Below are 13188 nucleotides of genomic sequence, written 5' to 3' on the forward strand. Positions count from 1 at the left end.
TAGGCAAGATTAAGTCAATCATTACAACACAAAGTTTTCGAACAATAAATAATCAAGCTCGTGCATTCCATTAACCAATAATCAAATTAGTGTGTGTCCATTAGTACTTTCAAGACTGGACTATTGTAACTCAATTCTGTCTGGTTTACCTCAATATCTACTCCAGAAACTTCATAAAGTTCAAAACACAGCTGCTCGGATCATACTTAAAGTACCACGATCAGAGCACACCTCCCCGCTGCTCTGTACCATACACTGGTTATTCATTCGATCCAGAATCAAACACGAAATTTGTTCTCTGTGCTACGTTTCACTGACGGATTCCAGTCCAACATAACTATCCGACTTCACCCACGTGTACACACCAACAAGATACTTATGCTCCTCTTCTGACAATCGTATACTCAATATTGCCACTATGAAAACAAAGTCATGTGGACTACGTTCTTTTGCATTCCAGGGACCAGCAACGTGGAATGAATTGCCAACTGAACTTTAGACACAAAGACATAGTGATCACATTCAAGAGTGCTCTTAAAACTCACTTATTTCGACTGCAAGAACAAACTTGAAGACCTAATAAGGTTTCCTACCTTAAATATTTTCAGCTTGTTTTTTATGTTTTGTAATTTCATGGTGTTTGATTTTGTAATCGTATTATTATATATGTTTTTTATGTTTTATGTGCTGTGTAATGTTATAAAGCGCTTAGAGCTTCTAAAGATTAGGCGCCACACAAAGTATATATATATATATATATATATATATACGTATGAAATATCTTTTTTATATGATATTGGACATATTTGTACTTTCGGTACGAAACAAGTATAGCACTGGACACGACACGACCATCATCGTGGGTACAAAACGACCATTGCTTTGGGTACGAAACGACTCATTTGGGTACGAAACGACTTGGGCACGGAATGACCAGATACCGAAGTCTAGAATTTGATTCATAAGGTTTCGAACTGCTCTGTATTCCTTTTCTCGAAATAAGAAACTTATGTATGTTAACTGATGTCATATTAATTAAGAATGATTCTGATTTTAAAACGCTTTTTTCATGTTACAGCTACTTTTAACTATCATGTCATTGAACTCAATACTTTAGCTTGAACTAATACAAATTTAAAATATCATGTAAGTTCATATGTAAATATGCTGGGAAACAGAGAAAATAGTGTTAAATGATGCTGACATTTGAAGTAATCTAAAACAGTTGAGAGAAATTATACAAAATAGGATCTCCAGAATGTTTGTTATCACCATTGGAACCTCACTAATTAGTAAACAGTCTAATATCTACTAATTAGCTAATGATGAAACTGATATATGCTCTCTTTTGGGGAAATAACACTTATTATGTATGACCATAAGAAAAAGGTCTGTTGATGTTAACTGAGCATAGGTCTAGGGGGAACAATCCGTGGATAACATTATGCTAAATTATATTTATCATAAACTTTAATGCAAATTGTAATTCATTTATACTCCAGTTTTGCCACTGGTTATTTCTATGTGAGAATTTGTCTGCAGAACATCAATTGTTCACAGTATCAGACGCGTTATAATTTTGTTGCCAACTTTCTTCAATATCTGCATTGAATGTATATATTTATCAGAATCCCATTACCTGATGACCGACGCCGTGAATGAATCAGACACATCATAAACATTTTATGTGGCTCTATGTTTCAGAAACATGAAACGCGGGTTTCACTTCCACTTTGTCACGCACAAAGTATTGCACCTCTTCAATTAAATACGTAATGTTTAAATATTTGTAAAAATCGCCAGACACGTTATTTCTTTGCCAAGTTCCATAAAATAATGCATCTGTATAGCCTAATTTGAATAGATAACCACACAACCAGAATGAAACAGCACGAAGTCTATTTCAGACACCTTTAGATCACATTTGAATTGTAATTTTTTCAATTAGTTTGGCTTGGTAATTATCCTTTTAATGACTTCTAACGAAAAATCAAGTTCGCAGTACATTGGTAGGTTTTGGCTGAAAAAGTCTTTCTTACCATCTGTGTTTGGCATAAAGATAAAATATCAAGCAACCTATTTACACTAATTGCTTACCAGTCAACAACAACCAGGCTACTAAGTCACTCTTTAACTGTTTTAATCCAAGTGTGAAAGTATTTCACGATCGCGAGGGAGGGAGAGATGACAGATCTGGGTCTGTGCAGTTTGCATTGGGACTCGATTTATACAATAGTATATATGGTAATTATACTTTTCAGATGGATTTGTTCATTATTATAATACAGTTGTTGTTTTCATCCAATATGTTTTAAATATAATAAATAATATTGAAAGCAGAATATGCTATGACATTACAGCATAATGTCTACACATCTAAATCATGTGGTACTATCATTGATTGAATAAAATAATGTCAAAGACAGATTCAGTGGAATATGAATAAATGTCAGTTTTAATTTTCAAAACTTGATTCAGTGTTTTTCTTATAACAATAAGAGTCTGGCTACTCACAAGAGTGATGGCATTGTTTTAGCAGATGTAAGAAGGTCAAGTCCTGCATGTTCAGCTGGTGATCAAAGAATTGCTTTAAAATGTGACCTTGACCCCAATGTCAAAAGGTTGCATAAAAATGTTCAGAATTAATTGCCTTACCTTTATAATGATTCATCTCAAGTATGAAGAAAATCCATCAAAGTGTTGATGAAATATATGTAACTAAAGTAAACTTGAATGAAAACCCTAACTCAATTTTTCAATGACTGAACTTGGGTCCAAGTTCATGGGAGGAGCGAGTATGTCATAGAATGAATTGCTGAATCTTCATAATGATGCATGCCAAGAATGGTTAGAATATATCAAGGTGTTTAGGAATATCAGCAAATTAGAAAACTTGAAGCAAATAATCTATGACCGTGACCTTGAACCCAAGGTAAACGGGGTTAGAAAGCATGTCATAAAATAAATTGCCTTAGCTTTTTATTAGCGTGCAAAGTATAATGAGAATATATTGAGGAGTTTAAGAAATGTGGCAGAACATGTCATGAAATACCATCCCTTCTACTAAAATATAGTTTCTCAAGATGGGTCATAACAATGTATACTCAAGAAAGCAGTGCATGAAGAATCTGGTTTAAGCATAGGTGGGCTCTCAAAGCAGTGATCTTTGACGACAAGATTTTGATGTATAAACAAATTAAAAACATTTACAAAAAAAAAAAAAACATAAGAAACTGTTCATACTGCCACCAGAAAAGTGACTGCTTTGTCTTTCTTCCCGTTAACATGATCAGTAAAAGTGAGAAATTATATACAAGTATTGATTCTCTAATCTAATATCCTCCTGTTTCATCACCCTATACAGTGCATGATGACATAGAGGTATTTATCTCTTGAAAGTGCATTTGCCAGTAGGAACAATTATAACGTTACACTGTAATAAAGAAATGCGCAACTAATGATTACATGTTGTAGTACTAGTGTGATAATTTGTAAGTCAATGTTATAATCAAAATAACGATTTAAAGGTATATTTTTATTTAAAAAATTTAAATGCTGCAATTTTTACATATTCCTCTCATGGTGATTGTGTGGGAATTAGTTCAAACTGCAACATCAGAATCTGGTTTTTATTCAGCCAAACACCTTTTAGAGTAATAAAGGATAAACTAACATGGACTTCTATAAACCAAAGTGTTGCAAATCAAATCCCAAATAGGCCTAAACGTTCTACCACAAGTCCAAATGTATAAATTTCCTATTAAATTCCAAATAAATTCAAATATTTATTCGTTGATGTTCCTATAGTATCAAGGGTGCTGACATGCCAATGGCCTGTATTGTGTCAATGTGCTAACAGTTTTTTTTTTTGTTGCATCGCAATAATATAATCATAAAATACTCTTGTCTTAATTTAATATAATTCCAAATTAACGTTTCTGTCAAAGAATATAATTGAACACTTTGTAATGCTGGTGAATAATGATTTGAATAAATAAATCCATCCAATATAAAACTTAATCCATATATAAGATTGATTCAGTTGCAGATGTTAAAGCAAGAAGGAGAAATGTTTCAAGTAAGCAACAATATATAAAAAGCTAAGACAATACTAAAGCCAGGGTGTAAGTCAGCCTCCTCTCTAAACCATTTAAAGGTATCAAAATGTGTAAGAATATCCAAATGGAACATTGATATCCCTGCCTCAGATTCAAATAAACATGTTTACCTCCATTAGCAATGATCTAAATATATAATTCGTGATCTTCGAGAAATATTAGCTATGTAATATGCTGTTCACAAAATAAACTTCACTGGTCAGGTACACAATTAACTTGATTTTGGACAAGGCCAAGTGCAAAAAAATGATATATAAAATGCATACTCATTAAGAAAAGTCAATAAAATAATACAAATTAAATATACATAACAATATACAGTAGACTCTAGAAAACGTTGGATAATACTTGGGTTTTAATATCCAAAAGTCATGAAGGTGCAAGTCTACCTCAGGTTGAATAAGTTTCTTTTCGCACATAACAATGTTTATTTGAGCTCTTCTCAGTTTTTTTTTTTTTTTTTTTGATGAAAATTTTAGCATCTCAGACAATAAAACCTGTACTTAATGTACATGTATCTTCCACAGAAGTAAAAGAAAGTATCATTTTATTTATTCTTGTATTCTGTTCCCTAACTATGTATGTAGGAAGCCATTTCATTTGCACAGCATAAAAAAGACAAAAATGTTAGTGACAATTATTATTGGCATCATAATAATTGGCATGGCGTACAATAAAGACAAACTTGTCATTGTCTTCATCATTTCATTATGCTTGAAAATAATCAACAATTAATAAATATCAGGTATGAATCAATGAATCACTTGGTAAGTTATTTTGTCATATGATATTGCCTGCTTTTATAATTTTTAGACAACACACATAAAGAAGCTTGTAAGCACAGCTTGTTTTGTGCGTTTTCTATTGAAATCGTCTTTTGTCACATTATCATTCTTTTGCCAAGAGTTCACCGGTGATTTTCTGATTTTTATCATACATACTTTTCATAAACATTACTGCCATTATTAGAATTAATAATGGGGTTTTCAAAAGTCCAGTCAATTACTGGATTAGTGACAAACAATAATTTTGATTAATCACTTAATATACTCTCAGTCTGGACCAACATATGTCATGATTCAAGAAATCAAACATGCGCTCATTACAGTTTTCACACGTTGGATAATGTATTGTGATTTCAATAGGATTAGAAGATTTTGGACAAGTAAATTACTTCAATTAAGTGGGTGTAATTAAATAATCAATGTTTGGATAATGGATAAAAAAAAGATATAAACAAATGCCAAATTTAGCCTGGACAGGACATATAGTGCAGATAATAATGACATATGTGGATAATAGGAACTCAAACAACTGAGAGTCTACTGTACGTTTACATGGGGGTGGATCTAAATTACATTAGGAACCAGGGACCATTTATTTGAGGTTGGGACTTCAATGTCAATATAAGTTGTTACATGCACACATGCACACAAGTGTGGTTATAGAATGGGATTCTCAGCAGTTTCCAAGTTATAATACTGGGGCTAAGGGCCCTTCAGTCAATACCACTTGCATATACCAGTATGGCTTTAAATTATAATACTGGGGCTATGGACCCTACAGTCAGTATCAGTTGCATATGCAAGTTTGTCTTTAAATACCCATAAGTGTATACTTGGTTATGATGTGGGGATTTCAAGAAGCTCAGTTCCTGTGGGAATGGAAAGACTCCAGGGAATCAAGACTGCCATAAAAGACCGACAATCTACTGCCCGTAAAGAATTTACAGGAATCAATGAAAGACCATTTCTTCTTGTTAAAATTTTTGTTTTGAAACCGTCATTCTTGAGTGACAATATCTTGAAATTAGCTATTATTATTATTATTATTATTATTATTAGCTGTCATATTTTCAAATAAAACATCAGTTTAAGACGTTTCGTGAAAATACCATGCCATCGATTCAGAAGTAGTAGAAGATTTTTAAGATAGCTGTCATGGAAACCATATTTGACACATGACTGACACCATTTGCATTTAAGCTCAACAAGATAACAGAAGTGCATTTGTGAAAACCATATAGTGATATGACCATCAAGATTTTCAAGATTGCGACCATGCTTGACATATTGGATGTAATATCAACATTAGACTCATTCAGAACCAACAAGACTTCATAAGAAGTCTTCTGGTAAAAAGCATTGTCAATATGACTTTCCAGCTAAGCAGAATACACTGGTCAACAGTGAAATCATTACTGACTTGAAAAGGCCCTAATCTGTAGTATTTTGGTGTGCCGAACACGAATATAACCGTGAAAAATTTGTATTGGCTCTCGTTTTGAAGATATTCATATACCTCATTTTCTATGTTTCACTGTGTAAATTTCTCCAGTAGGACTGCAGCAACATCCGGAATAATGATGTAACATTGCATAATACCATCATGCTCACATCATCCACAGTTGATTGCATCATTTTCTGATGCAATGCAATACTAATGCCATGCGGCTGCTGAAGTAAGTTGGCGTCAGCAGTGTACTATACATGTGTAGGCCTATTATACTAATGCCAGGCGGCTGCTGAAGCTGACGTAAGCAGTGTACTATATAAAGCCCAATCAGATAGGTTCAGCATTTAAAATATTTTAGACGTTGTGCGAGACAGTTCAAGCTACTGTTACATAAAACTTATTATTTTATCCATTTACGTACAATAAAGAACAGTAATGCCTCGAAAGTGTGTTAATACCGCGGACAATTTTTGCTATATTTGTGGGGAAGTGACATTTGCCAACCAGAAGAAAAGTATCAATTCTCAAGTGAAGAAGGCATATCATCTTTACTTCGGATGCAAGGTTGGTGACCAAGACAAGCCTTGGGCTCCGCATATATGCTGTGCTACATGTACAACACAGCTTTCACAGTGGTTGAATTGCAAAAGGTCATCAATGCCGTTTGCAGTCCCAATGGTGTGGAGAGAGCCAAGCAACCACCTAAATGACTGTTACTTCTGCTTGGTTCCTCCTCTTTCCGGCGGAATAACGAAGCGAAAGAAGTCGAGAATAGTCTACCCAAACATTCCGTCTGCATTGAGACCAGTTCCACATGGTGAGGGACTTCCTATTCCAGAACCTCCAGCAGAATATTCTCTTGATTCATCTGACGAAGACAAAGGTGAGTCGACCTGTTCTTCTCCTGGTCCATCAGCATGCAGTGATCCAGATTTTCACTGTGGTGCATCATCAGCCCCACACAGAATAACACAGGAAGAACTAAATGACCTGATTCGTGATTTGGACTTATCAAAGAACAAGGCAGAATTGCTAGGATCAAGACTCCAACAATGGAATCTTCTAGAAGAAGATGTCACAATTACTGCATATCGAAAGCGCCACCAGCAATTGGAGCCTTTCTTCAGAAAGGAAAGTAATCTGATATTCTGTTCCGATATTGAGGGCCTCATGAATGCTTTAAAAATCACTCATGACCCACAAGAATGGAGACTATTTGTGGACTCTTCGAAACTGAGTCTCAAGGCTGTGCTTTTGCACAATGGAAACATTCTTCCATCTATTCCAGTAGCGTATGCTGTCCACATGAAAGAGACATACGATAACTTAAGGCAGCTACTGAATTCCATTGAGTATAACAAGTACAGCTGGCACCTCTGTGGTGATTTGAAGGTAGTTGCCCTTTTAATGGGACTGCAGCAAGGATATACAAAATACATGTGTTTCTTATGCGAGTGGGATAGCCGAGCAAGGGAAATGCACTACATGAGGAAGGAATGGACTCACAGGCAGAATGTAGCCATTGGAGAGAAGAATATCCAACACCCAGCTCTGGTTGAGGCTCAGAAAATCTTGCTACCACCCCTTCACATCAAACTAGGTTTGATGAAGAACTTCGTGAAAGCCATTGACCGGACTTTGCCAGCATTCCGATACCTGCATGAAAAATTCCCTCGACTCAGCGAAGCAAAGATTAAAAAGGGAGTTTTTGTGGGTCCTCAGATTCGAGAGCTTTTCAAAGATGACCGGTTCAACAACTTGCTGGAAGGTGACGCGAAACAAGCATGGAATGCTTTTCGCCTAGTTTCTACAAACTTCCTCGGAAATGTTAGGGCAGAAAACTATAAGGAACTAGTAGAAGACATGTTGATGAAGTATAAGAAACTTGGCTGCAATATGTCTCTAAAGATTCACTTCCTTCATTCCCATTTGGATTTCTTTCCTAGCAACTGTGGTATTGTTAGTGATGAACACGGCGAACGTTTTCATCAAGATATCGCAACAATGGAACAAAGATACCAGGGAAAATGGTCCACTACAATGCTGGCTGACTACTGCTGGACACTCCTCAGAGATGCTCCCGAACAGCTGTACAAGAGACAGGCGAAGAAATCTAAGATGTAGTCAATGACTTGATTTTTTATAGGTAGGCTATTACAGTTGACCTTTTACTATTGGAATGCATTTCGTTATGTAAACATTAATTTCTTGCAGATTACAAAAAAACTAGAGCCAATTTTGCAATTTGACTGTCATATTCGTGTTCAGCACATAAAAATTGATAAGAATTGACTAATTTTATTTCAGTAACATGACTTTTGTAAAAATTTGTTGTCCAGTGATATCAATAACAATATTTTCAAAATGGCTGAGATCACAGCCAATTAATCATCATAATAAGTCTTTCAGGAAAATGCAAGGTTGATCTTTCATTATGGAGGAATAGCCATAAAAAGATTTTCTTTTGGGACCAACTAAATCTTACAATGAATGCATGTTCTAAGTGTCATGGCAATAATTCAAGTAGTTTAGAAGGGGTAGTGATAACAAACGTGTTCTAACAAGCAAATAGATGACGGATCACATACAACAGTAAATGGGCTGTCCCACAAGAACTTGTGGTCTATGACCAGCAGCGTTCTGAAGAAATTATTTGTACGGTGTGCCATTTTCACATGAATCACACACTATCTTTCCAGTCACAGGAATGTAGCCGATCAAAATACAACACACATCTGTGTACAAATAACGGTTTTCAAAGACAAAGTGGCTAGCTGTTATCAAGAGGCACATAGATGTGCCAATTCATATCGCTGTCTCTCCTCCCCCCCCCCCCCAAAAAAAAAAAGAGTAAAAGTTTTGGAACTAGGACCTGTCCATAAATATAAATGATGCATGACCTTGACCTACAATAATTGCAACATCCCCAAGTGGATGATTACAATATCACCTCTTTTGTCATCTTGACTTTGACTTGGACATTAATGAGTGCAATAATGCCACTCTATGGATGACAACAATATCCTTTTTGTATTAATTAAGGTCTTAGCCGCCTGAGAAGAGAATTATAAACTTTAGTTTTTACTTCAATGATTTCATATCCATTGGTATTTTTTTTTTCATTTTCTACTAACGTAAATGAAATCAAGAGACAATACTATGTTTTAATGATTATCGAGTCTGGTGTCTGAGTTTATTTTGAGACTAAAACAAGATCACAACTAATTTAATCTGATGTAGATAATGATAGCGTGGCAGGTTGATTTAATACTAATTAAGATCAGATCAGATGAAAGATAATAATTGAGAGAGATACTGATATTCTTTTCCCATATATCGTTGTTTATATAATGCTATAAATTTCTTTATAATATCTGTCTAGATTCCGTTTTCTTTTTATGTCACTAAGATAGTATATTAACATTTATTATGTGCTCATTTTATTCTCCGTTAACTTTACATTGTCAGAATCGTTCAATATTTTACTATATTGCACACCTTCCTATTGCATTCACGTGCATAAAGGAACTACTCTCTATTGTAAACAAACAAGAGACGCAGCGCTAGCACTTTTGATTTGTAAACAAATCATGTACACTCGCGTAGTAGGCGCTTTACGTTTTGGTTGATTAAATTTGTTTCGTAATGAAGTAAAGCAGATGTTTCGTGGACTGCCACATTCCAGCTGCTTTGGCACATTGCGCGTTAACTTTTTTGATACAATGTTTCGGATTTAGGGTAGTTATACATTTGAAGTCAGAAAGGGTCCTTACAAATAACATACAAGTGACAAGGGATAAACTGTCTTCTTTGTCTGATATTAAGAATGCCCCAAAAATATACTTACAGTTTTACATCCAGAATTTCCTCAAAATGTACTTTCTTATTTCTGCAAATCCGAATTACATGAGCCATGTCATAGGCTCTCAATCTGGATTATACATTTCGAAATTGATGAATATGTGCTTGTGTATTTAATTTGGAATACGACATACATTCAGTTACATTGTTTCTTGTAGTGTATTGTCTTAATATAATTAAGCATTAGGTAAAATAAGAAAATATGCATATAGTAAAATGTTACTGAACTTGTATGGGAAAATAACTCGTTTTGTCGGATTAATATACTGCACTCCCAAGGTCGTGCAGTATTTACATCCGAAAAACTCATTCATATTTTCCCATACAGATGCAGTAACCTATAACTCTAGTATCCAACACCCGTACTTCAGCATCATTACTCCGTTTGGAATGATCAACATACAAATATTTACTGTACATAATCCAGGTATCTACTATTCAGTATTCACACAATATCACCAACACATTCGGCTGGAGCGACCAGTATCCCGCTCTTACTATCGAACAAAATGTTAGAGCGACCATTAACTGGTTATCCACTATCCAATACCCTCACATTTCCTGTTACCAGTATCAATGGGAAAATGCACAGACTGTACTCACAAGCACAAATATACATTTACACAAGAGGCTAGGGTTTTGAAGAAAGGCAACGAAATCACACGCACTATCAGCCACATATACTATCACTCATAACCATGAGTGTGAGTACTTACACAATATACCCACAAACATAAATGATATCGCACAAGATGGCATGGGCGGTTAAGAAATCCCACAAGAAATGCAGTCATTAGAACAAACCAATTTATTAAGACGTTACCATAATCCAACAATAGGCTTGCTTAGCATTTGTATAATTGATATAGTCTAATAAACAGAATGTACACATATTTTAGATGCTCTAAGGATCATTGCTACTAGTATTACCCCGCTGTTCGGTAAGCCCGACTTTGTCAATGCATAGAAGTTTCTCCTCTAGTATGGCTGCATTGAACAGGATTCCCTGATTTCCATTCTCCAAAGCAGACGCAGGTCTCTAACAGCTATAACTTAATTATGACAACCTATGAAAGAAATATATGAGTTGATTTTTTTTTTCCATCTCGTGTTTTAAATATGAATAAATAAAATGTGCAAGCTATCTCTTTGATTAATGTTTAATTATTACCGCAAATGAACTTTAAAATTAATGTAACAAAGTGAATACTTGCACAAGTAATTATCGCGGGCGCAGGCTCATTCGGACAGATTATTAAATACATGCCAGTTGAAATATACCAAATTAATTACACATTACTATAATCCAATAGCGGATTAGCGGCATACTTGTTTAATTAATAACAGATTATTGCCTTGTGTTATTATTTCTGTTTGTTCACTGTCCATTTGTTTTATATAAAGTGCTGTACTTGTGTCTATTCGGATGTCCTCAGTGCCACAGTTTCTGAGTGTTCGTCTGTCTATGTCATGCATGTTCTATCTTTCATAATGAAGCCTCTGAACTTTTGATATAATTTTTGTCTTTGTTCATTAGTTTATGTCACAGATTCCGTCTTAGAAATTTGAAACTGTCTGCAACTGTCAGCTTGTCGGAAATCAATAGTCCCTAGTAATGCACTTCTTAGGTCTTTGAAGTGGCCATCTACCAAGTCATTTAAAAGAGATACTACTCAACAATCTACTTTAAAAAGTGGTTAACCGATTCGCAATTGTTATTCGTCCATTCATCGTCGATCACAACCCGTTGTACTGGTCCGTTTACTTGCATCGGCAACTGAGTTTTCAGCATAAAGACAATGTTTTCGATGCAAACAACACTTTCAAAATTGTTTGAAAGTTATACTTCATTATAAAAAATTTACTGAAATATTAATAATAAAATAAAATATAAACTTATTGAAACGAATCAAATTATCTGCCATATCTTTTCGTATCCTGCCTAGTGGTTAGAGCGTCCGCCTCGAATACGGGAGGTCGCGGGTTCGAACCCCGGCCGAATCGTGCCAAAGACTTATAAAAAATGCATTTACAGCTGCCTCGCTTGGCGCTCAGCATTAAGAGGATAGCGTTAGGACTGGTCGGCCTAGTGTCAGGATTATGTGACTGGGTGGGACATGATGCTACATGTCTGCGGCATGAAGCCTCCCCGCCCGCCCCCCCCCCCCCCCCAGTGCTAGATATCACTTTAAACTGCCACACTGCAGACATCGTGGCGATATGACTGAAAAATTATTAAAGGTTCGATAAAAATCCAAATCACACACACACTCTTAACCTACAAGCACTGAGATAACGTCTTCAATGCAAACGGTATTTCAAAGTATTTTAAATTCATACTTCATCATAAAAATGCACTGAAAATAGGAATAATAAAATAGTGAACGTAATTATTGAAACGGAAAAGTAAAGTCCTCATCCAGTATAAAGACAAGCGCACAACACATCTCACAACAGTTTTTAATTTGTATACTTCATGTTAAGAATCAAATTCACTGGATATAGGAAGAATCAAATAATATAAAAAATTAATACGACGTATATTGGTTTAGACACCACATACACTTAAATACTACAGCATGTATTAGAGTAAACGCGGCTCGTAAAAGAGACTGACATAAGGAAATAGTAACAAAGTTCCAAAGTTTCGTGTTTTCAACAAATCGGCGCTCGTTCAGCCTTTTGATCTTTCCGCTGACAGGGTTTTTCATAAGATTTTATTTTGGATCGCGGTCCTTTTTAAAACAATTATGTGAACTTGACGAATGCGCTCCTGTGTTTTTTTTTGACTCGTATTTCAGTGGATCCCTTAAGAACTTCCGCAGAGGTTTTCTTTGCCTTTACTTGACTTATAGTGCCAGTGTTTATCGGAAACCATGCCTCGTTTAGCCGATAATTACCGTCATCGTAACACCAGGGGTTGCTTCCGACGGTGGGAGAGGCCGACAAGTCTCACTGGACAGCTTCCTCCCGC

This window comes from Sinohyriopsis cumingii, chromosome 4, assembly GCF_028554795.1.
Source record: "Sinohyriopsis cumingii isolate HCF-2022 chromosome 4, ASM2855479v2, whole genome shotgun sequence".
Taxonomy (NCBI): Eukaryota; Metazoa; Mollusca; class Bivalvia; order Unionida; family Unionidae; genus Sinohyriopsis; species Sinohyriopsis cumingii.